This window comes from Trachurus japonicus, chromosome 4 (assembly GCF_045865225.1).
Source record: "Trachurus japonicus isolate A0001 chromosome 4, Traja_1.0".
Taxonomy (NCBI): Eukaryota; Metazoa; Chordata; class Actinopteri; order Carangiformes; family Carangidae; genus Trachurus; species Trachurus japonicus.
The window spans coordinates 18,093,784-18,119,501 of NC_140910.1; the positions used below are offsets into that span (position 1 = coordinate 18,093,784).

Consider the following 25,718-nt stretch of genomic DNA (forward strand, 5'->3'; position numbering starts at 1 on the left):
CACTGCATGACATGGGAAGACAGCCAGACATTCCTCTCACAGGAGATCAGTTTCTTGGCTCAGTCTACGTTTAAGTGGGTCCTCTGCCACTTGACTGTTGCTGATAGTAACCCATTTGGCAGACAGACATGACTCGGCTGCCTGGAGGTGGAGGCAGTACGCAAATGCAGTCATTGTAAACTTCTTTGCAGGCATTCCAGGAATGCTGAGGCCACTCCATTCAGCGATTCACCGTATAGTTGCTCTCCTTGCATCTCAGGCCAAGAACTATGCGTTTCAATGGTGGGCTCAGATGTCACGGTTGTATGGAAACCAGCACACCTGTAGTATGAAATTCCTCAGTGTGGTACCTGAAAGACACTGTGACATGAAGGCTTCTGCTGCTGTGAAGAGCTTTGCACTGTCCAGTCGGCACAGTAAAACCCAAGTTTTTCCCTCTGTACTATATAGTGTAGGGTCTATATTTCTAAAAATGTCAATAAGCTAAGGCACTAAACTACAGTATATAAACACTTGAATGTAGGGAAGCTACTTTTAGTATTTGGAGGTAAAGAAAATGTGTTTGTCTTGTACAAGTTTAGCCTGTTTAACAAGTTTGGATTTGTAATATTTGCTTTTTGATTTTGATATGAGGAGTTATTTTCCATATTGATCAATTCATTAATGGTGAATGTTGCCTTAATCCTAAGGGTGACTAAATATTTTCCATTTACTATCATGTCAGTCACAGAAAACCAACAATAAAAAGGTGTTACAGAATAATTTTTGGTATTTGCACTTGAAAAAATAACTCAACAAATTATTTCAGTGCCAATATTTTGTGATAGAAACAAATTGTTAAAGAAGTTCTGTTGAGACTTTTTAATACCTCTTTCTTGAAAGAGGAAGTTTGAGTGGGAGCACTTCTGCCAGCATGCTGACATTTTCCTGCTGAGGTATTTGCTGCTTCATAGCTAATAAGCCAGGGCGTGATCAATAGTCACTCACTAAAAGTTAAAGTATTTCTGAAAGCTTGCTGTCAGATGAAGTGGGTCACACATAAAGCCCCAATCATTCACTCTCTGACGAGGCCATGAGTATGCATGGCACAGCACTCAGTCATTGTTAATCAATTTAAATTTCTTGACTATCCACATTACACAAGTGAAACAAATGATAATGGTTTCAATAGGGATAATGCATATGATGTAATATTTATTCATATAATGTGATATTTGTAATTGTGGGCCGTAGTTTCCAAGTCGTGCCAAGTTTATATTTTGCATGGTCTGTTTGGTGCAGCCGGGAAAAAGCTCAGCCAACTATCAAAGTGGAAATAATAGTGATACTGACTGTGTGTGGATGAATGAGAATGGGGAATTAGGAAGGGGCCTGCACATCTACAAAGAGTTTAAGGCTTGGTAATTGTTTGTGAGGTTTTTTGGGACATGGATGTAGGCAATAATGTACACAACCCGTTTGTTAGTTCAGATCCTTGATCCAGCAAAGTGCGTTTCATTTTAATTTCCACTTAAAATCAACCATTGACCACTAATCAATAGAGTTTGCCATTTTTCATGGGAGTGGCAGCAGTTCCCTTTGAGGATGCAGTCGAGGGATTCAGAAAATCAGCACTCTGTTTGTTTAACAATTTGTGGGCAGCCTCTGTTTATATGCACTCGTGTGAGTAAGGCAGCTGTTTGCTACCGTGATTGGTCTGGATCAGTTTAGGCTGAGGTTTGGAGTATTACTGCATGGTCCAGGCAGCGACAAAGTTTAGAAAGCTGTCTCAAAGACAAACGGCCAGTCCATTGAACTGCAGCATATAATGACTGTAGCGCAAATGAGTGAATAACAGTTACTGAGGAAAAATGAAAAAAAAAATATATATATATACAGTATATATATATATGGATTTGTGGGATCAGTCTACCTGCTCCACCCTACTCTCCCTCAGCATCTCCCCTTGCTCCATTTAGCCACGCTCCTGTTGTTCCTCTGCCACTATCCTGCAGCTTCAGCGCCATCCTGCACTCAGTCTCCACTTCTGTCAGTGAGGCAATTATAACCAGAGCGGTGGGAGAGAGTCAGTGGTGTAGGGTTAGCCTTGAACCTGCCCTCTGAGTTGTGAACCATGCCATCTCCTCCGTGTCCGTCTTCTGGGTCAGCTAGCAACATTTTTATAAATGACCATCTCTTTGGTCACTCGGAAACAACAGAGCCAAGCAAAAGTGAGACACTTGACAAGTTCAAATTAGTCACAGCACTGGACTGAATATTCTTCTAGATGATGTGCTCGGCTGAAGTAGAAAGACTGCAAGCTACATTTCAGCAGCTGTTGAGCATAGTCACTGTTGAGGGGATTTTCTTTTTGTTGATTTGATGTTGTTGTATTTATTAGATATTATAAAACTAGATCTATTCCCTTGAATATGCTGTTGATGATTATTATAAACAAACAGCTGTTGCTCCTCTGGTGAACTAAGGAGTTAATGTGCAGTTTTCCCAAGAAAGCCCATCTCGGGCGTGTTTATAAAAGCCATTGTTAAAGCATTCATTGGAAATTATACGTAAGAAATGCTAATCTGTGTCTTTTAATTTCCTTAAGGACCACAGCTAAATTTATTATCAATATGTCAGAAAGTATGACGTGTGTGTGTGGGTGTCATGTCATAAATGTCATAAAATGTAGAACTTTTCTAAAATTTGTTTTGTTTGTGGGCAGAGTGACAAATACTTGTTTTTAATTAAGTAGCTTTTATATTTTCATAGACCATGAAACTCAAGATGTTAAAGTGAATTTGCCACATTTATCTAAACTATTGATGCTCTTCAATGACTGATATTTTTTCAATATTGTGTGATGATTACAGTTTAGGTCTTTACAAAAAGGGTTTCTGAAAGACAGGAGTCAAAACAGCGTCACAGTCATGGTTTTCTACTCAGTATTTCACCATATTTTTAGGAGAGCATGAAAAGATGTTCATCTTCAATTTTTAACATTCATTTTTGGATAAAAAATATCGCTGTTGTCATTGCCCTCTCAGTGTGGTACACACACTTATTTGGTGGTTGGAGTAGATATTACTCTGAAGTAGCTCTTTATTCATAAGAAAGAGTGGCTCTATATTCAGTGACTTGTGTTATTTTCTTCTATAACTATATTATTTCCAGATATATTTTATCACTCATTGATAGGGTCCAAAAATTAAATAAACAAATAAAACAACATAATAAACTTTTGCAACCCACATCATGCCAACAATTGTCTTACAGTCCCTTAAATTGGCAGTTGGAGGATTTAGTCAAACAGGCATTGAGACAAAAGCAGGATGCTCATTTTAAAGCCAAAACAATATTAGAGAAAGAATCATTATTTTGTCATAATTAAAATATATTTGAAGCAAAATGACACCGCGAGGAAGAGAGTGTTTACCTATTTCAACTTTACTTGAAGACTATATCCATTAATTCTTATCCCCACAGAACCTAGGCTGTTCTGCTACTCTCATGACAAGCTTAGATCTGGTGCCTCTGGATCTTAAACCAATATATGGCTTATTAACAGAATTTATGTGCCATATACCATCTTCTCAGGGATGGGCTGCCTAATTATCCCACAAGCTGAATGATACTGGTGTGCTTTATTAATGTTCCATGGTATTGCCAGGGACAACCAATAAATATGGCACCAGGGATTCCACCAAATGAAATGGGAATATTTCAGACCTTTAATGAAGCACTGTCAATCGCACCAGCCTTATGTAAATATGCACATAAACCTTCAAAGACATATTATACAAAGGATGGGTAAGTGATGGTAGCTAACTTGCCTTTTACAACCAAAGAGCTTCTTTGAGCCGTCTTGGGTCCCACCTCGTAAGAAAAACAACAGCATGATTGCGTACAGATAGGATTCACTGCATCCTTTTTATCACAGCCATATTGTTGACTAGGTGGATTTAACGAGCACCTCTGGGCCGCGGCATGACTCCAACCATATTTTTTCTGGGTGCCTAATCCCGTTGGAATTAATGGGAAAAGTTTACATTACGGAAAATGGGCAGTTACAGCAATGGGTCAGGACATCAAAGTAGCAGCCTTGGTTTTTCTCACCCTTCATTGGAACATAATGGAAAATCAAACATCATTATCAGTACATCGAGCCATAAAAGACAAATGTGTGTGTTACTGCTCTCACTCTGTTTTCCTCAGTGTTTTATGTGGTCCCTTAGGAGACGTTCAGGCTTGTTGCAGATCGGCCATAAATCCCAAACTTAGACTTTTTTTTTTTTCTCATCTCAAAGGGAGGTTGCTGTCTGGCTGAAGATTGACCATGGCTCAGGGCTGGATAGAGACCTATATGACAGGCTCCACCGAGGACTGAATGGACAACAGTGTCTGATGAATGGCCTGCCCCCTCCTCAATCACAAAGCACTCACACCAAGTGAGACACTAACAAAAGCAAGTGCAGAAGCGCTAGGCAAGTCCAAGGATCTCAATACACCTTTGGTGACACTCTCCTTGTGTGGTATATAACCATAATGCCTTTTTCATGACTCGTCTTGTTTAGTCACTTCAGCAGCTGGCCAAGTTTTTATTGGTGCAAGTTTGATTACTGCCTCTATATGGTGTGTTGATGAAGTCTGTGAACCCTTTGGAATGACCTAATTTTCTGCATTAGCTGGTCATTAACTGATTCAATCGTCATCAAAGTCACAAGTTTAGACAAACACAACTTGCTCATACTAATAACACAAAATAACAGACCTAATCTTTCCAGTCTTTAGTTCTGGTACAAAAAGTAACTCAACCCTTGGATTTAATAACTGAACCTCCCTCTGGAACAATAAACTCAAAAAGTGTTTGTGTTTGAGGAAGACCTTATAGAACAATTTTAGCTCTGCCATATTCTTGGGATGGAACAGATAAAGATCTTGGCTCTGAATGGACCACTCCTGATTTTTTTCTTTTTTTTTTTTTTTTACCTTTTCTTCATTCAAGTTAGTTTCATCAAGAGGCAAGATCTCTCAAACAGAAATGCCCTGAACAGATTCACACCTGGAAGCTGGCCAGTACAACCACTGTCTGATCTGTGGCCACAGAGCTGAAGTTGGGATTATAGGTTTGCTCAAGAGCACCATAGTTGTGTTGATGTGTATCGGGTAAATGATGCCCTTTCACTTTTCCCACCCAGATTTAATCCTACCCGTCTAGAGATCAAACCCACAACCCTCATGCCATAAGCTTGCTCCTCCAACCTTTTGGTCACCGCTGCCCCAGCTTGAAGTCAGTCTGTAATATTTTACCTGAGTGTTTAGGGTCATTGCCCAGCTGCACCACTACTCTTCTACTGAGCTTCAGTTGGCAGACAGCCACCTTGACATTGTCCTTGATAAACGTGGGAATTTATTTTCCCTGTAAAGCTGGCCAGGTCTAGAGGCAGCACAGGAGCTCCCAAATCATGACGCTCCCTACACCATTCATCCCCATTGTGATGATATTTGAACACCATATGTGGTACTGCATGTTCATCCCAAAGAATTCAGCCTTTCATCAATCCACAAGACATTTTCCCACTGGTGTTGTGGAGTGTAAAGGTGTTCTTTGGCAAGCTTCAGGTGCTGGAGAGCAGCCACCTCCTCTGTGGCGTGCAGCCATGTACACCAAGCTCAATGCAACAATGCAGCATGATTAATGTATGGTAGACTCATGAGCAGAGATGTTAACAAGCTCCAATGATCCCTTTAGGCCTTTAGTTTTTTTATTCTTTCTTTTCTTTTTTTTTCTTCATTTAGCATCTGTGTTGTGGATTCGAACTGACTGTAGCTGGTGCCACTTCTAGTTCAAGTAGCTACGGCACCAAATTGTTTCCATATAAAGACGATTTGTTCAGCTGTGGGCTGATGAATATCTAAACTTTCTGAGATGACTTTGTAACCCTTCCAGCTTTATGGAAATCAACAAGTCTTAAATGGAGGTCTCTCTTTTGCAAAGCATGGTTCAAGAACAACACAATGATTTGTGTATTTTTACCTCAAATATGTGCAATTGTGAATTAATGAAATCTCACTGCATTTTATGGCAAACATAAATTAATAAATACATAAATTAAATTAATGCAATGCCAATGCAGTTACCTGCTACTGCGTATAGCAACATTTACAAGACAAGACAGATACGTATATTTGTTTCCCGTACTATAAAAGACTAAAGCCAGCTACTATAACATTTGTAGCTCAGCTTATTCCTTTGTGCTATTAGGCTAATGCACAACAGAAAAAAATAGAAAAATAACAAATGCTGTTGAACAAGGAATGAGCTCATGCATATATATTGAAGGACATTCTTGGTTTTGGTCTTTTTAAATTGAAACAAAATTTTGCAGATGTTATTTCCTCCCTGAAGTTGCTATGTGTTTTTCATTTTTTTGTTTTTGATGTGAAAATCACATGTTATTCTGAGTCCCATTTAACACTGGATGACAAAATGTAAATAGTCAGGAAAAAAAGGCTTGTGTCAGTGGAAAAAGGTGACCCTAAACACATCCTTCAGTGGCTGCACATTGATGAGTAGAAGGAAGCAAAATTGTCCTTCAAAGGCCGTTATTATTTGAGCAAGCTATTGCAATGCACGATGCACAGTGAGCCCGGAGCATGGGTTGCATTTGCTGTACACTCCACTGCAAAATGAGACTAGTCAAGCCCTAATGTAACCAGCAAAAGCTGGACAAAAATCTATACAAACTCAATTATGAATCAATTTGAGTTTGTGTCAGACAGTCTGGTGCCAACAGAGTGGATTTTTTATTAACTTATGGTCTGGGAAGAATGAAACACTTTTCATTTGTGTACTTCAGTATGTTGCTTCATGATTCAGAGGAAGGGTGTTCACACTTTGTCTTGGAGGGACTTATCTCTCTCATGGTGGACGAGTTGAGAGGCACAGCTTTTTTGTCTCCTGATAGTGAAAATCAAAATGGTTTATTTTCAGTTTGTTACATCGCTGCTCGAGATAGTCGACTTATTGAGATGTGAGGAGATAAGAGACCCTCCCTCCCGCCCCCAACTCTTTTCTTTTCTTTTTTTTTTTGCAAAGCAGACGGTAGTTCAACAGTTGATTGAGTAATTAAAATTAAATCCCTCCCACATTTATTCGTATTACCACACCGCTGTACTACATTTGTGTTCAGATAGATTTTTACCCTGCACCCCACTGTCCTGCTCTAGCGTATCAAACTAGGTCACAAGCTTGAATATTCATGATCCTCTATGACAACTCCCTGCTATTCCATGTCAAGACCTATGTTAATTCTGAGATTTGCACATTTGAGCCTACTTGAAACTCTTTAACATCCCTACCTCCGATTTTGAGCACCCGGAGAGTCAGTTTGACAACTGAAAATCCAATATTGTGTTCCACCTAGTATCCAGTGTGTGGTGCTGATTTAGCAACTTATTGCTTTACTGGACATATGGCTGCCATTTTGGAGGGTCACTCAGGCTACAGCTGTGATAGCTTGAGACGTTATTGATTCGAACAAGATAGCCAGGTGGCCAATGGGCTTTCCAGAGGATGCTGTTGTTTTGCACATAGATAGATTGAGCTCCAATTCTCATGTGTCACTGCAGAGATGACAGTTGAGACTTGAATATTCTGATACATAATGGTCAGTTAGACCCACAGCTCATCAACATTACAATCCGGCTGTCAATCACTGTCCATCGTGTGGTTTTCATCAGCCAGTTGTCGTCGCCATTATATTGTAGTGTGCGTGTGTGTGTGAGCACATTGGGACAGAGCATTCACACGCACACAGGTCCCATTGGTTCCATTAAAAGTTGCCCTACAGTAGTTTGTCCTTCTTTGTCCCTAACTCATCCACCTGCCACTTTACCAGGAATACCTGCTCTGTCCCTTAAGGTCAATAAAGCACTAAAGAATTGCCCAACAGAAATGACAGCGTTTTCCCCTGATATTTATACCCAGTATGTGATGACCTCTCATTAGTAAGAAAGTGGGTCATATAGGATCTGGTACTTATCAATTCTTGAGTGAGAAACGGAAGCTGAATATACTTCATCTTGGGAAATAAAACAACCCTCTTGGTAGTCATTTACTGCTTTGCTGCCAAGAGCAGCATCATTAATTGGAAATGGTGTGGAATGCTTGGCATGGTCCTTTTCTAACAAGTTGACTGAGAACTGAAGCTTTCGCAGCCAAACTGTGGGTGCGTTCAGCACAGAAACAGTCGGGAGGAAAGCAAATGTGATGGGAATGAGCCATTGTAGATGAAACAAGGAAACATTTTACAGGAAAGGTATTTAGGAGAACGTAGGATAATTCTACGTACAGTACAGCCAGCTGTCCCGTTGTTGTTTTTTGTTTTCATCTCTCTCTTACTCTCTCTTCGCTTCTTTGCCTTTTCTCCTCTACCTTTGCTGTTTTGGTGTCTTTTTTTTTTTTCTTCCCTTCAGTCGTTGAGAATTACCACCACCCTGTTGATGTATCTTGAAGATGATTATCCACAGAGATTGGGCTTCTGTAGCTGAACACGCCCAGGGGAGCCTCATCACCCCCGCTGTAATAGACAAGAACAAAAGGAGTGGAGAGGGAAGGAGAGGAGAGAGGCAAGAATTCCACTGAGCTACAACAAAGAACACAGTCAAATCTTCTACACACCCCCACCCCAACCACCCCCCCCCCCCCAACACACAACACACATATACTCACGAAACCCCCACCCCCATCACACCGTCTACAGCAGCCATTCAACCTGCTTTTTCCGTGAAGATAGCTCGATCCTCATCTCACCCTGGGAGAGAGATACACTGAGGCATATTGATCATAGTCTGCTTACAGCTGTCATTAATTCAGACAAGTCGCAGCTTAATGAGAAGTTTTATTTCTGCTCTCACTTCCTTTGTTACGTAGTTGCGTAAGATGCGCCCCCCACACACACACACACACGCATACACAACCCCGCTCCTACTTAGTGTGACATAGATGCTGCCCTTCACCACCTTCCCCCTGCCAAATCCAACATTTAAAGATTTATCTCTTAAATGAGAACCTGTGGTAAACAGGCTAATCTGTTTGGCAGCACTCACGGTCATGGCTGAATAAAACATTTGACAACGCTAAGCTCCTGAATCTTCCTATCTCTCCCTGGCAAAAGGCCTCTCTCTGCCTCCCTTCAGGGCTCCTTCATTGTTAATCCTACCGATCACATTCTTCTAGCTTTTTTTTCCGCCGTGCTGTAGGGGTGTGGCCGGACTTTTGTCTCGTCTGACAGAGAGTTCATTATGTGATTGGCGAGGAGCTAATGCAATAACGCTCATCATGTGCTGCTAACCGGGGCCAAGTCCAGCCATTCATGCAGCACTCTGCTCTTCCTCCTCTCCCCTCGCTGCCTGTCTCGTGGAGGCAGCATGCCACCTCTCCTGTGGTGACAGGTTCCCTCTGAGGTATTTAACCACTTGTCTTGCAAAACCCCTTTTAATTGAAATTACCCATTGGCTGATAAGCTTCTGGAGCCTTATCAGAGAGGAGATATAGTGGTTAGGGTCTTTCATGCTGGAAGGTTTTGCTGTAGCTTGGTTTTCACAGACTTGTTCTAATTGTCTTCTACTCTCTTCAGTTCTCACTTCTGGTCTGTCTCTTTCTTTCTTTTTCTCCCAATGGGAAATCATTCCTGTTTACCTCTATATATTATCGCTCTCTCTCCTGCTTCACTTTCTCCAGGTCTGAAACTTGCCCAGTCAAGCGTCCTGTCCTGTCTCTGTGGCGATACAGGTGCTATTGTTGCAGCCTCGTACTCTACGATGTACTACATGATCCAGTAGGTACTTTCATTTCTATCTGACATACACAGACTTATGAACCGCTATGACACCCACACCCACACACACACACACACACACACACACACCGCCGCTCTCCTGTTGTGAGCTGTCAGGAGTCACTGGTTAACTAAGCTAATGCTTCTCCCGCCACTGGCACCAGGCTTGTGTGTTGTTCACATCAGCTAGTTTTGCTGCGGTCTCATCAGTCAGCACACTAACTGCTAATTTATCATTCAGCTGGTCCAGGCATATTACACACTAATGCAGATGTACTATAATTAGGTCAGTAACAATCTGTTATTTAAATTCTGTCACAGTCAAAATTTGACAATCTCACTCCCACGCAGGCACACACACACACACACACACACACACACACTGTGTGGCAGCAGCAGCAGAATTAGTCTTTTTTTTTAAGTGACAAGGGAAATTTAGTGATGACATCATTTTATATTAAACAACTCAACCTGATTTTTTTATTCAGCTTCTGCACGTTGATGATCCTCTTAGATTGTCTGCCCTGAAGCATGAAGCAGGCTTCTGCCTCGTAACACTGAAAGAAGAATGATGTTGTCAAGTCAAATACTTCTAGTGCACTGGTTCGCCAACAGAAATACACATTAGCTTGCTTCAATATCCCATTTTTTCTCCAGCTGCAGCACGGCATACTACACTTTTGAATGGGATCCAACTCAGCAGGCTAAATTCAATATGAAAATGTGATCAGCATAAAGCAAGGTAAACAACCTCAAATGTTTCCTTACTTTTCCACAGATGACATGAACACATGCACAGTAGAACTCGCTCATCAGGACACATTGCAAGAGATTGCTTGTATATTTAACAAAACACCCGGCATTACCTGCAGATACTTCTCCTGTGACTCAGTAAATAAACTTCATCTTCTGCCCTGTTGAATATAATTTGAAGGCTGTGCCCTGCCAAATATAATTTGATGAGCGCTTACTATGCTGAAGCCCACATCACTCTTCAGGCCATGACACAAATGAGTAATTCAGTGGTCATTCATAATGAAGAGGCTGTTTTTATCACAACTCCTGGTATGAACAAATCAATGTGACACCAGTGTTACATCTGAATTATTCATCAGCCGTTAGGCCCTTTCATTTACATGTACTAATTGGAACGACTGCTGCACACGCGCCTCTATGATAATAGTTATGCTTAAGCTGTCAAGTGCATATAATGGACAATAGATCTCTCATATTTTGTATTTCATATGTATGTGCTTAACTATTTGATTGCTGAAATGATGTGTCGAAGTGGGGGGTGTTTGATTAGCAAGCAGCAAATGCTTAATGCGATCCATAAATGAGAGATATTTTTTTTCTTTTCTTTTTTTGGATTAATCTAATATTAAATATAGATAGCTTGTGGTAAGGCAGCCTTATGACTATGTTTGCGACAAATCATTTTAAATGCAAATAAAAGATATTGTAAATGGTGTTAAACCTGACAAAACCAATAAAAGCACTGCACAATGTGAATGCAAAGAAACAATCCCCAGGTTTTCACACATCACAGCACAGCCCTGTCTCCTACAAATTGCATTCATATAATAATTGTTTGCAAAAGCAAAAGAATTTTGAAAGAAATTCATTGCAGCCTGGATTATGCTTCCTATCAACATAATGAGTGAACATTGTTGCAAAAATATTTTTCCCCATACAATTATCAGTCTTTCAATACAATACAGTAGCTGCAACTAAAAACATGATTAATCTTTTCTTTCCTGTCTGCTGAGACGCAGACAGTCCTTGTGATCTTGGTTAAACATTAAAAAATACCAAAATAACACTGTTGGATATTATAACTAAAACCTAAATCTGTTTGCAACTGTAACCAAAGTGCCTTTGGCGCCTAAACCAACTATGCACAAGGCTCAGGATGTAAACATTGTGAATTACGTGATCAGGGTGCTCTGATCTCACCATTCACCCTGATCTACTCAGGACAGAACAGTACATAAAAATCGTTTTCATTTTTTATCCTTTCCAGTGAATGTAATCAAAGCAGCGATTACATTTCACCTTAAAACATACTTGGCAAAAAGGGAAGTAGTTTTCATATCTAAACATTTGTACATGCAGTTTTAGGAGACAGTGTTGGGCCTCTACAACAGGACAAAACTTGTACAGTGCTGGAAAGTTCTTGACTTCAGTACTTAACTTTTTATTCTGTTCTGCTACGTTTCAGAGCTAAGTGTTCTACTTTTTACTCCTCTATATTTATCTGACAGCCATCACTCCTGCTTATAGTCAGTTTCAATGAATTGACTCAGAGACAAAAATGTTCTAGTGTTAAAAAGGAGAGATAGAGAAAAGTCCAGTATTGTGGAAATGTGTAGCCGAACAGTGTTTTGTCTTTCTTTTCTCCCACATTAATGATCTCATGACCACCTTAAAGCATTTGGAAGGGCTTGACCTCTAGGTTGTAAAAGTGGTGAAGCCTCACCTTGCCCAGCTGCAGCAGTAACAATGGTGCGCACACTCTGATGCACCAGTAACTATCTGATTATGTCATAATATTGTGCTCACAGGGGACCATTTTCTTCAGAATTTCACTTTCGATTCTTGGCATACACTGATTACTGGATACATTTTCCACCGTTGAATATATCGCACCACATTTATAAAACATCAGTATTTTCCACCTGTGTGCATTCCAGCATACTAACATATAGCACAGCTGAGGCTGCCGAGAAAGAAGGTATTTTTGAGTGTGACCAAGTGAAATGGAAGCCTTGGGCATTCATACTTGAGATTTACTCAAGCATGTTGCAGGGAACGTAACACAGCTCAGGAGTTTAGGTGGTAGAATTAGTAGATTACAAAAAGAAAAGTGTGCTTAAGAAAGGGGAACAGGAAGGAGTGGGCTGCAGATGGAGAGGAGTGTGGAAAAGACGAGTGTGACCTGAGAAACTCCATGTGGAGGTAGAAGAGCCCGCCGGAGCCGCCGGAGCCACCTGAGCCTCGACTCTGTCTGAAACAGGAGTGCCTCGCTGACAAGCCATCACTCAAGGACTCCGACAGGGCTTTCAGCAGACCCCCGTCCTTCCTGGCCCTTCTCCTCACGCCAGCCCCCTGACACACTGACACACTCGCTCGGACCCATACACCCCAACGTTTGTCAGCACTGTCATTAGGCTAATTGCTGATTACATATACAATTGTCTCACCCAAGTCTGCCAGACGTGCATCAATCTACAGCCAGGTTTTCTTACATTTCTGCTGATTGGTCTGAATAGAGACTGTTGAGTATCTTAACTTTTCTAACACACCGTTTTCCCTGGTGAAAATGGAGGAATTTCTCGGTCAGAATGTTTTACTTTGACAAGTTTTAGTGTAATATTTACACTCTTCCCTCTCTTACAGGCTGAAGACTTGGGTGAGATATGGCTGGCCAGACGTTGCAGGCACAAGATGAAAACTGACGGCAAATGCTTTCGTTTTGAGGCTTGCTGATGGATAAGTGGACAATGTGTCACGGACAGGTAGCTGTGAAAAATTGCCCCTGTTATGCCTGTAGACAGTCAAGGTATCTGTGTAATTCAAAGAACGGAAAGTCCTTGCAGGCGTTTTCGACAGTCTGTCCTCCGTTAGTTGAGATAACAATAGTATATATTAAGTTTGTTCTTTTTTTATGTGGTCTTCATGAAAAAAGTCTCTGCATTTTAACTATCTGAGAATAGTTCAACTTTTCAATCATAAAACAGCCTTGTTTTCACTCCAATATGCACCCAATTTGTCATGTAAACATTCAAAATGTTCCCAATCAGCATCAGACATAATGGTGCTTTAAATATTAATATTTCATAAATGTAAAACAAAGGCAGCGCCCACGACCAAATTGAGGTGCAGCTCCAGCAGTGGGTAGCCGCCCTTTCCCCCCATTCAGGCGCTTGGATGTTATCAATAAGCAGGCAGGAAAGTGGGACAGATAGGTTGTGTGAAGGTTGTGTCAGAATATAATGACATATAACCACATCAGAGCCGCCACATTCAGTGCAGGCATGTGGTTGTTAACCTACAACATTAGTGAACTAGCACTCCTAGTGTTATAGCCACAATCAGCAAACCAATTATTATTTACTATTTGCTTGAAGACGCTCACTATAGTCAACTAGTCTAAATTTACATTAATTGACGGAAATTGATCACTATGAACATCCCCAGTTTTTACACCCACAGTGATCAAATCATGATCTTAATAATATCTTAATTTGACTAACATACGTCCTGACTCCCTTTATAAAAGAGTTTCAACAGCGTGTTGGTGTTAGATGTTTGGTATCTTTAGGCCTTAAAGCCTGACATTGGACACCTACTATATGTCAGGTGGCTTTCAAACTCCCCCTCACAAAAAACGAAAACCTCTGAGCTTTCAACCTACATGATGAAAATGGCGAGGTTGGGATGGTGCAATCACACAGTCAACTTTAGTCTTTGCTATTTATTGTTGCATTTTCTTTGTGGAAAATTAGCAATTTAAATGGCAGTCATTCAGTCAAACTATACAGAACAGAAGTTATTTTACAAGGGAAAAAGCTCTGTCTTGCCCAGAGACAGTAATTCTTATAAGTTTTAACTCCTGTGTGTGGAACCATGCTGTAACAAGAAAGTCTGCTCTACCACTTGGCTAACAGGTTCACACATGGAGTTATGGCAGCAGCTGTTTACACTTTTTGTCCAAAACATCGGTTGGATCAGCTAATTTTAAGCCTGGTGCAGTCACGCTGATGAATATTTCAATTTGTATTTAGGGACTAAAATCAGCTCTTCTAGTTAAAAATGCATGATTTCATAAGAGCTCCATGATAACAATATTAACCCATTCAAACAAAGGCTCACCTTTGCAATTACACCAATCAGGATGGATATGAAAGGGAGGGCATGGCTAATCTGGCCTCGTGAATTTATTCCCTTATCATGCTGATTTCAGGTGATCACACTGTGTTGCCTTTGAATATGTTATTTATGGCTTTTTTGTCAGCGTCGCTTGAGTAGAAAACTGCTCCTGCCTCGTATCTTTGTGCTTGCTTTTATGGCGAGGGCAAAATCTGGTGGAGGTGGGTAAAGCTAGAGGGATAGAGATGTGGTGCTTGAGGTGAGCAGTCCTCCATCAGTACTAGGTGATGAGTTTATTCGTCCTCACTCCCCAGGGGCCCTGAGGCCATGACCTCCCCATCCATCCCTTTACGCTTTCATTCATTTCACTTTCATAAGCACTAGTAATGACTTTTCTCCAATGAAAGGCAGAGACAGGAGGCTGGAACACTTGTTGGGGAGAAGAGGAATCTTCTTCCTGCGATAGCAATTGGTCTCGCTCTTAGAAATGCTGCAAAGGGGTATATAGCTATTAACGAGGTCACACAGGACAGGTACAACAATCATTTTCACCCTCTCATGTACACACGCTTTATGCATCTGGCACTCAAACAGATTGACACATACCTAAAACTACACATGCATGCATATGGACTGATAGCAGCACACACACACACACACACACACACACACACACACACTCACACACACTTGCACAGTGGCTGATGGACCGATGGCTCTGTGCATTGTAATATGCTCGGGAGTCTGTACAGGGATTAGCAGCTCATTTCAGTGGCTGCACAGTTGGCCTTCACAGTCTCCCAGAGGAGGGAGACAGCTGTGCGGGGGTGCTGTTTAGAGAGTGAGTTGCAGTGTGTGTGTGTGTGTGTGTGTGTGTGTGTGTGTGCGTAGAGGAGGGGGGTCACAGCGTATGCTTATCTTACGCCAAGGGGCAAATTTGAGATGGTCCAATACCAGCTTAACCAATACACACCACTGCACTTAACTGAAACGGGACCAAGCAGCTGACTCCCACCTCTCAGGAGATGTCTTATCATATTGCTCCTCACTTTAAACAAACTACAAGTTTGTGAGGATTTAGAAAGGCTTCAGCACAGGCATGTGACGGAGCATGAACGCATGTGTTAGAGAGGATTTGTGATGATTAAAAAAAAAGACCCTCAGAGATCCAACTTAATTTTAAAGCAGGTTCCAGCTAATTTGAAAAGATAAACACAAACATTGGTTTCTTTTTTCAACAAAGTACTCGGAGCGCGCACAGGGCCCAGACTCTGTTGTGATAATTACATGTGAAACCACTAACTTTAATTACATTTTGCCTAGAACAAACTGCTCTGGTGACTTGTGGTGATAGGATCCAGGTGGACCTTATTACGAAAATGCGAGAAAGGTCTTGGGTGACGAGGGGTCATGTGAAGATGTGCAGTGGGTGATCTCACCCAAGCCTCATCTGGAAAGAAACAGGAGGAATCTGCAGACACCTTAACGCAAATAAATATTTAAGTGGAAGTTAGCTCCTCTGTCATCTGGAGACTAGGTTTCTTGACTCACAGCTTCTCAAGCGACGAGGTGTGAAGTCTTAGATTCGATGACCTGCACTTGAGCCTCTTCGGATCTTCCCGGACACGTTCTGTCTATTTGTATAACCTTTTTTCTTCCCTCAGTATTTGTATTCCATGTCTCATTTTTTAAAGTCATGCATTAGAGAAATACTGTTGAGAAACATTGTACTGATGATGATTAAAAGACAAGTTTACACTTTAACACTCCAGCATGCTTTTAACATTTATGGGCGAGGTTGTCAGTGTTGCCAGCCGTATAAACGCTGGATCGTAGCGACTTTGTTGTTACAGGTTAAAATTTCATGCCTGCTGGTGGGCCGGCTTCCGGAATCCTAAAACGTCAACTGTCAGCTCCAAAGCAAACACCATCGACTCCAAGAAGGAAAGGAAAAAGGAAACAGAGAACAAATCCAGAGTTCAGCGCTCCAAGAAAACCTCTAGCAGAGTAATACCCTATGACATGAGTCAGGGACTCACTCCTCTAGTTATTTCCCAGGCACTCTGAGAGCTCCACAAAAGTGAACAGAAAAAAGAAAAAGATCCTCACCAACTGATGCCACCGTTTGTAATTTTGCAGACAAAGGAACCTTTTATTGTGTTGTATCCATTCTATTATGTTGGGCACCATGAACTGTTGTGGCATTTACATGATAAATAGGACTGGTGGCGAGCCTGGGCTCCATCTCACAGTTAGATGTCTCTCTAATCCAATCTAGTGCAATGGTGCTGGCATTGCAGTACCAAGGCTGCAGCAGCAGGGGAGTGCTTTGTGAGGAAAGGAAGGGTGTTATAATTTTGAGACCCCCAAACCATGGAGGGGTCACTGGCTTTGCTCCTCTGGCTTCCTCTTACTGTGTCGACATGAGGTGCGTGTTTGAGTGGGATTGTGAATACAAAGGGAAGGATAGCTTTGAATTTGAAGATGTCCACATGAGAAACAAAGACAGACAAACAGATACAATTATTGCAAATGTTTAGTTAGTGATGTGATTTTTTTTTCTCTTGATAATGAATATATGATTCAGGATTATTCTAGGGGACAAGTGGACGTCTATTCAAATGAGACCCTCCCACCCTCAAACCTGTTTCTAAACATAGAATGGACACAGAAACCCATAAATATTTACCAAGTCCTCAGAGACAAAGTTAAGATACAATTGCTTCCCATCAGACTTTCAGCCATTGTAGACCCCCGCCACTCTACAGCACATCTTCCACGGAGGTTTTAATGTTTGGGTGCTGGAGAGGTTTGAGAAGAGTCCTGGCCTCATTGTTCTGAACACAACAGCTGTGACTTAATGAGTCCATTCCAAAGTGCTCACCCTTTGCCCACGTCTGAGCTGCTTCCACTGCTGCCTCCGCATTGACCGCATGACCATTGTCGCCAAGGTATTCACTGGGTCTTAATGGTAAGACACACAAGAATGCAGCGGTGGCTGAGCCTTTGCCACCTCGGAGCAGTGGTGGGAAAGCTCCTGAACTCAATTCCAACGGCTTATGTTTACCATGACAAACCAGTGACCTATGGGTTCACTCTTGTAATTTGGGGAGAACCTCCCACACTCACACACACACACACATATCCACATCCACACTCAGATAAATTCTCCCATCTCTCTCTCCAGCTCTGTTTAATCTGTCTCGATGTATTTCTGTCTCTCAATCCTAACAAGAACATTTACAAAAAGAAAACCTGACACAAACTATTTTTTCTCACCTTCATTTTGAGAGTTAGTAGTGTCTGAAATGGAAAATTCGTCTTCCTCCTTAACATGGACACAATAACAAGGATAGAATTCTTGGTTGTTTCTGCCATAACATAATATCGTTACCCGATAAACACACACACATACACACACCCTTTCGAAGTAAAACTGCATTGTCTGTGATCTTCGTGGCTTCAGTTTATGCAAAGCTGAAAAGGAGCGAGAAATGTGATGTAGCACAAACCCTCAGCCTGGCAGGGGAAGTTAGGATGTTGCCATAGCAATTGAGATGAAATGCACAAGTAGTTGTTTAATTAAATCCAGCCTCTTTTGTAGATTTGACAGTGAGCAGGGTGGTGACAATAGGCAGCCGTAATATTAAAAGTCCATCATTAGACAGTTCTTGTGGAACCATGCGAGTAAATTCATTTTACATCCACACTGAGGCGATTTGACTGGAACTGCTGGGGAACGGGCTTTTTTACGAATGAATTATTCACACATATGTGGTGATCTCGGCTCGTATCAAGCGCTAGAGAAAAAAAAAGACGAAAACTTACATGACCATAAACCCACCGCACCGTATTTTATTCCACATTTATACTTATGTTAGAAGGCTAATTGTGTTGAATGTACCCGTGTATCCTTGAGGAGGAAAAAAAGAGAGAGGCTGTGCTTCTTTATTAAGGGCAATACAAACAAGACTGTATTAAGAGCTGGGAGCAAAGATGATGACTGGAGTTACACACCCTTAACCCCAGGAATAACACAGCGTGGAGCTGTCATTCCAGTCAGGTGTCATTATCGCGGCAGGTCTGAGTTCTTAGTGACAGCTTTATGATTTGATTCATTTGTGCTGTGGAGTAATTAAAAAAAAAGGTAGAGCTGGAAACTCTTGAACATGAAAAGCAGACACCTGAAATGGTGTTTTCGTAAATTCTCTATGCACTATTATTGCTTTAATCCAGTGTTTTGAAATGGTTTGAGGTTTAATTTAAATGCAAGTTAATCCGTATAGTGTGGTAGTGTTTCTAATCGTACTGCATATGCACTAAAGATGTCTGTCATGACATATTTGTGGATTCATTAAAATCAATTACACGAGCAATATGTCTTGAATCGTCTCTGTTAACACCTACCTAACAGATAGCGTTAAAGACATTCATAATGACGTTTTTAAAGGCATTTAATTAATCTCAACCATTTTCTATTTTCCGTTTCCATTATTGGAGATCATATTGTGAATTTGAATTCTATTCATGTGTCTCCCCTGTACATACTCTGAGCTGTCTGGGGCAGAAGTCAGTGTATTTGACCCTGGACAAGAACCTGAGGGAGAAAAAGGCTTGTTGAAAACCTGATGGGCCAAACTCACAGTAACCTTTCCCCCCCTGAGGTTGTGCGGGGAAGGCACTTCTCGCCGTGTCTTCCACTCATCTCCTGGACATGCTGTGTAAAGTGAATGACATGATATTAAAGCACTTCCTCATCAAGATTGAAAGGCGTACATTCTTTTTTTGCCTGCAAGCAGTCAATTATTTGACAAGTACACATAATGAACAATGCAAGACTAGTCAAAATTTAATCAAAAGGCAGAGACAGGGGCCCAGTGCAGATGGGAAATGATTAACACAGTTAATCAAACATCGCAGCGTTAGGTTAAACATGGCAAGCCTATCCCATCATCTGAAATATGGATGGGATCCATTGCACATTTCCATTTTTCCATTTCCTTTTGCCTGTGGAACATTTATTGCATTTATTATGTTGACCCCTATTTATTCTGCTTCTTTCATAAAGGTATTTATGTTAGTCATGACATCTCTGACTAATTTCCTCTTTGGTGAAACCTAATTCAGACTAATTTGAGTGACACAGTGAAGAAATCGTCAAATGCAGTCTAATCCATGTGGCATTTATGTAAAGGTTATTTGGTTTTGCTTCTCAGAGGGTTGCTATTGAGAACGGGTGAGGGAAGAAAAACCACTGACACACAGTTTATACAGTAATACACACTTTTATGAGAAAATTCAAAGTTTCAAGCAGGTCAAAGCATAATAGTTGAGAAACTGTAGAGACACTGATCTCTGATCCATAGCTTGTACTTTTACACCAGACTGACAGAAAGACAGAAAAAGGGTCAAAATGACTTGAACAACCACAGACGTATTGTTTTATCACATTCTAGCAGATGAACGCTGCATGTTCTCATGTGCAGCACTTAAGTACAAGTACCTCACTTGACTGTCTGATACTGCTTTATACTCGCCCATTTCACAGTAAGATTCTACACACAAAGTATTAGCTTAAAGAAAACACTGTTATGAATATAAAACATGTATAAAATTCCTTTTGACAACATCTTCGCCATTTATAACACAGCATACACACATTAAGAACACTTAACCTCCCCCGCTTGTCTTGACATTGTATTATTTCTTACTTATATGTTCAGAATCCTGCACCACTGCTTGCTGGTATATTTAGTCCACCCTGATAAATTGGTGTGTTGAACTATTTAGGTTGCACAGTGAGCAACTTCTTGTTTAGACTGGAGAAAAAAACAAAAAAACAGTCGCAACCTTTTTTTCTTTCTTTTTGTCCTCTGCAACATTAAACTTGCATCGGTCTCAGATTGTGTGGTTCTTTTGTACTTTTGTAAATCTTTGAACAAAAAAGAAGAGAAAAATCTCTTTATTTTGAAAACTTGCGGCAAGTCTGGAACAACGACTATTGTTCCTTTCCCACTTTACCATGCAACAATAATTAGCTGTGATTACAAAGTATCTCTTGAGAAATTGGGACAGAACAATTTAGTTCATTGTCCTCAGAAATTAGAGTTGCCCTTCCTTTGCTTGTCTTTCTCTCCTATTGGATTCATCTGTTCTTCAGTGTGCCAGGAAGAACACACCACTAATCAAGCAAACTATTTGATTGGCCTGGAAAGATTTCATTCGGTCTAATTTGGCTTAATAAACAGTTGTGTCAAATGATTGGGATGAGTGCAATTCCAGACTTATTAAGCAATGTGTATTAAAGAAGGTGCTCTCGCTCTTGTCAGTATTTACATACGACCTTGCAGATTTGCACACAGCCTGTGTTTCCTCAAATGTGTGGCTGGGAGAACACCTCTAAGAATAAGAATAATACTAAAAAAAAGTAATCATCCCTGAAGAACAATTTGTTTAGTCATATGTGTGAATTTTGACAAATTGAAAAACCTTCAAAAGATTGTTGTTGACTCTGTAATAAGTTTAAGCATCTACAGCAATAGCCTGCCTAAATTTTTTTATGCCTTGCTGAGCAGCCTCTGTATTTAGAAAGGGAATGTTTTATGGAAATAAGCTATATGTATTTAAAACTTATAATTGTGTTCCTTTATACTGGCACAAAGCAGTTACTTTTAAATTAGTAGAATTAATCGGAATGCAAAATTGAAGGGAGGAATGTCTGTCCACAGTGATGAATGCTTAAGTAAGATTTTGCTTCAATTAAAATTTCAGGCAATTATTCTAAAAGATTATTGACCTCTAAAGGGACTGGTGAGGTCACATATTTTCCTCTGTCTTTGCAGTATAGTATTCATCTTCATTAGGGAGAACAATTGAAGGCGTTTTCTGCTCGTACTAGAGGGTATTAACGCAGACAGATTATCCTCTGCACAGTTCACTAATAAAGTTGATTTTTATTATTGCCTGTCCAGGTAAAGGGAGATTCTGAATCCTTGTTTTCCTCAAAATGACCTACTCCTCCTCTTCAACACTGCTTTCTAACGTCCTTGTCTTGGTATTGTGTCAGTATGAAGTTTGCTGTAGTTTTGCTCTGTCAGAGAATCATCTCCACTTTGGGTTTTAGAACAGTTACTCTGACTCTGCTCCCTGTACATTTCAATAGTGTCTAGTTTTAATGGAAGTTAATGTAGTGCTCAGTTGAAAATAGCTCTCATTGTGCTTCACTAAAGAACCAAACCTCTCTTTTTTATCCTTTTTTACTTCATCTAATTGATACATTAAAGCACTTTGCATACAATTTGGAGTCCAACACGTTTCCCAGTGCTGTGGGAATATTTTTTTAAAAATCCAGCATTTTATATCCAAGTTTCTTGAAAAATTTTAAAGTGGAGAAAAATACCACAGATGTTCTCTCTTGCTGAGCAGCTATGTTTTCGGATTATAATACATCAAGTTGATGAATTATAATTGTGATAACATTGTACTCGACAGAAAACCTTTGGTTTCATATGTGTTGCAATCAGGAATAAATGGATCTTTCTCTCAACCTAGTCATTTCAAAGTATACAGAGCATTCTCTGGGTTTACAGTGCAAAAAGCCAGAGCTTTTGTTTGAAAAATATGTCCACATTTACACAACACAGAGTACAACACGGCAAAGTGAAGCAAATTGGAACTGTTGGCCTCTGCTGAATCATATTACTAGTGACCATATATCATTTTTTATAGGTCACAAGTGAAGCACATCTGTTTCCACTTGGCTATGTTTCCATACAAAACATTTGAATGGAGATTCTTCACCTATATCTGTTGCTCTTTTGTGCTTATTTAAACCAACATGTCTCCCATACATCAAACCCCAGAAACAGCAAAAACTCTGTTTTTGCATAGCATAGTGTGTTTCTGAAAAGGTTTGATTGTGGGACACAGTTCGAAGGAGTGCTAATATTCTCTAATGTTTACTTCACGACACAGTTGGCTTTAAATGGTTTGTTTATGCCGTGTGGTCTTTTAGCAGTCAACTTATTTGACAGTTGTGCAAGCCAGAGCCCAACACAGCCCACACTGGACCTTGCTTTTTTCAAATTTGATCTCAAAGCCCCTCATGTGTTTGACTTCTTTTTAATTGCTTCCTGTCTGCTGGGTCAATTATATGTCCTGGGCTCCTTTTAAGGTAGACTGGCTCTAGCAGCATTTTTTTGGGACAGACAGAGTGATTAAATAACTGAAATCTGAGCAGAATGATGAGATCATTCATTGGGACTAGATTTGATATTTTACTTGGTGTGCCAGCTCATAGCACACAATGTTGATTTACATTTAGACAGGAGCTGATTTTTATTTATTTATTATTTTTTTGGTGGGGGTGGGGGTTGTTTTCTCTTAGGTTTGAGACCAAAAACACTCTATTGACTTTAAAAGGCTTAAGACAGTCTTCTTTTATCCACTATTGATTCTGGGTCAGACACATGCTGGTATAAATGCCCCATTGCTATTGTATTTTAAAGCAAAATATGAGCCTTGACGAAAACACTCAGCAGATTCACCACTTGTTATTGAGCAAATGGAAAGCACATAAAAACAGATTTTCATAAACATACGATAATCTTTTCTTTTCTTTTTTTAATTAACCACAACAGCAAAGTGAATGCAAAAATAATGTCTGTGTCCATCTGAACTCTGTCTAGTGTAAGGCTATTGAACAAAAATAATAGTTGATGATAATATATTGATTGAAAATGTCTGGCTACTCTGGATATGATATTAAAAGAAAAATCTATAATAGAACAGCTAACATATTCATATGAAAGCACTGGTAGTGGTCTAAATTTAAAAAATGACGGTATACAGATATCACGTCATTGGCCACAGGTTGAAGTTCAACATCTTACTGGAAGGACTTAACTGGTCAGAGTTACACAATTAACATAATACTCAGTAAAACTCATTTTTTTCTCTTTTTGGTTTAAATAAGCCAGTACAAGCTCTGTTGCCTCCTTGAATCAGCTCTGTGCCCAGTTCATCCCGTGTGAGAAACAGGGCAGCTCCTCGAGGTGCTGCAGAAGCGAGCTGGAAACTCCAAGCTGCATGGTTACCCATGGCTACATAAATATTAACCAAGTCTCCACTGTGTAGAGGGGCCTTCTTTGATTATGAGTCTGCTCTGAGAGTTTGATATCCAAGGAGGCCACTAAAGCCAGCTTGACAAAATTGATGAGAGAATACTGAAAAAAAAAAGAAAAAAGAAAGAAAGTCGCTGCAGTTGTGATGTGGAGGAGTTTCCCCTTGGTTTGGGAAAAAGATCAAGCTGCCGGATTTCATGCAAACCAAGCAGAGGAAGAAACACCGGCGGCTCTCAGTTCACGTACACAGAGCCTGACTTTGAACTTACTTGCTCTGTAACGGCTGGAAGGCAAGTGACAAGAAGAACGTGTGTCCTAAAAGGGATCCTCTTCAGCCGCCCTTCGCATCAAACAACAGTGTGAGCTTAAAAAATGACTCAATTACAGGTATGGACTCAAGTACATGAGGCAAGTGAACTCTGTTGAGTGAGTCTGGGTCGTGTTCAGTGAGGCTGAACCACATGAGAAAACAAAGAAGGTCAAAAACAAACGACTGATTGATGGAAGTTCGACTGTGTGCCGTGGAGCATACAATCTGACCACATCGTTGTCTGACAACGGCAAGGGGACGCTGATTTGTCAGAGGGTCAGTGGCGGTCTTGTGACTGGTCATGTGTGCCTGAGATGTCAATCATGTGCAAATATTTTGGGAAGGAACCAATAAGCATTGTTAAGCGAACAATCGAAGGTTAAGAGGCAGGCTCGGGAGCCACATGGGAAATGGGGAGACGTTTACTCTCTCCATGGATGGCTGAGGTTTGTCTGAAGCATCTGCTGCACAGTTTCAGACTGATATGAAAAGAGAAAATCGCCACAGTTACATCTTCACCACCCTTCAGAAACATACACTTCACATTTTCACTTCTGTGAGAATACGTACTTGGTGTTTTTAAAATGTGACTGTGATCATTTCTGCCCTTGTTTTTCACCTTCTGAATGTGTTTGGGGGGCTGCATATAAGAGCCACCGTTTATCATGCACCATTTGGTGAGTGATTATGTGCAATATTGTGCCGCCTTTGCGAGATACGACTATATCAGAGCTCATCATAAACACTTGCACATAAACAATTTATGTGCAACCGCTGTGACTTGTCAAAGGAGTGACTGCACGAGCTGGGGTCACAAGCACAAGGTGATCCACAATTAGCAAAAAAAAAAATAAATAAATAAAAAGAGCCTTAATTACTGTGTGAGTCAGACTGAAATCTGTCTTCACCTGGTTTCATTTGATCTTGTCGTGAATTTGACAGTTGAGTGAATTATGTTCATAGGGAAGAAAAGCGATACGTGTCTAATGCCCTCTGTTGACAATCTGAGGAAGCAGATTCAAATGAATTCATGCAAAATGGCAGTTTAAGCTGTTCATCGCTGAGGCCATATATAGAGACACCACATGTGTTTTTAGTCTTGGCTTATAAATAAACATTTCTGCAGATATGGATACCTGCCACTGGGTGACCTCTTATTACATCTGTTTTCTCTTTTTTTGTCCCTTTCAAAAAAAAAAAAGAGAGAGAGAGGCAGTATTATTATGTAAAATTATGCTTATGAAAACATAAGTGTGCCTCTCTCCTGTGTTCACCTTCACCTGGCAACCATGACTCAACTTCACATTTCCCCTTAGTGGGTGAGAGACAGTTTTTATTGAAGCCAGGTGTGGACCCACGTCCTGTCTGATAATGTTTCTGGACAGAATTCCTCAACCAGATCATAACATGTTCCAAGACTTCACCAAATGCGGAGATCAACTTAAAACAGTTGTGACCTACATGTGTTTTGTTTATTTATAGGCTTTCCTATTTAGAGATAGAAGCTCTGAACAAATAAAAAATATCAGCTGCACTGAAAATCTGATTTTCCCAGATGGAGAAATATATATTTAACTCCTTTATGAGGTTTTA

At 40.5% G+C, this 25,718-nt stretch overlaps 1 protein-coding gene across 2 annotated transcripts in view; it reads left to right on the forward strand.

Moving 5' to 3' along the window:
• Positions 1 to 25,718, forward strand: part of adgrl2a (adhesion G protein-coupled receptor L2a) — a 197,003-nt gene that overhangs the window by 75,383 nt on the left and 95,902 nt on the right. The window contains exon 1 of one of the 2 annotated variants that reach the window (XM_085774489.1): positions 13,221 to 13,339. The exons of the other annotated variant lie outside the window; for it this stretch is intronic. The gene's annotated coding sequence lies outside the window, so the exon portion shown is untranslated. Of the gene's footprint in view, positions 1 to 13,220; positions 13,340 to 25,718 lie in introns of those variants that run through there. 2 annotated transcript variants of the gene reach the window in all.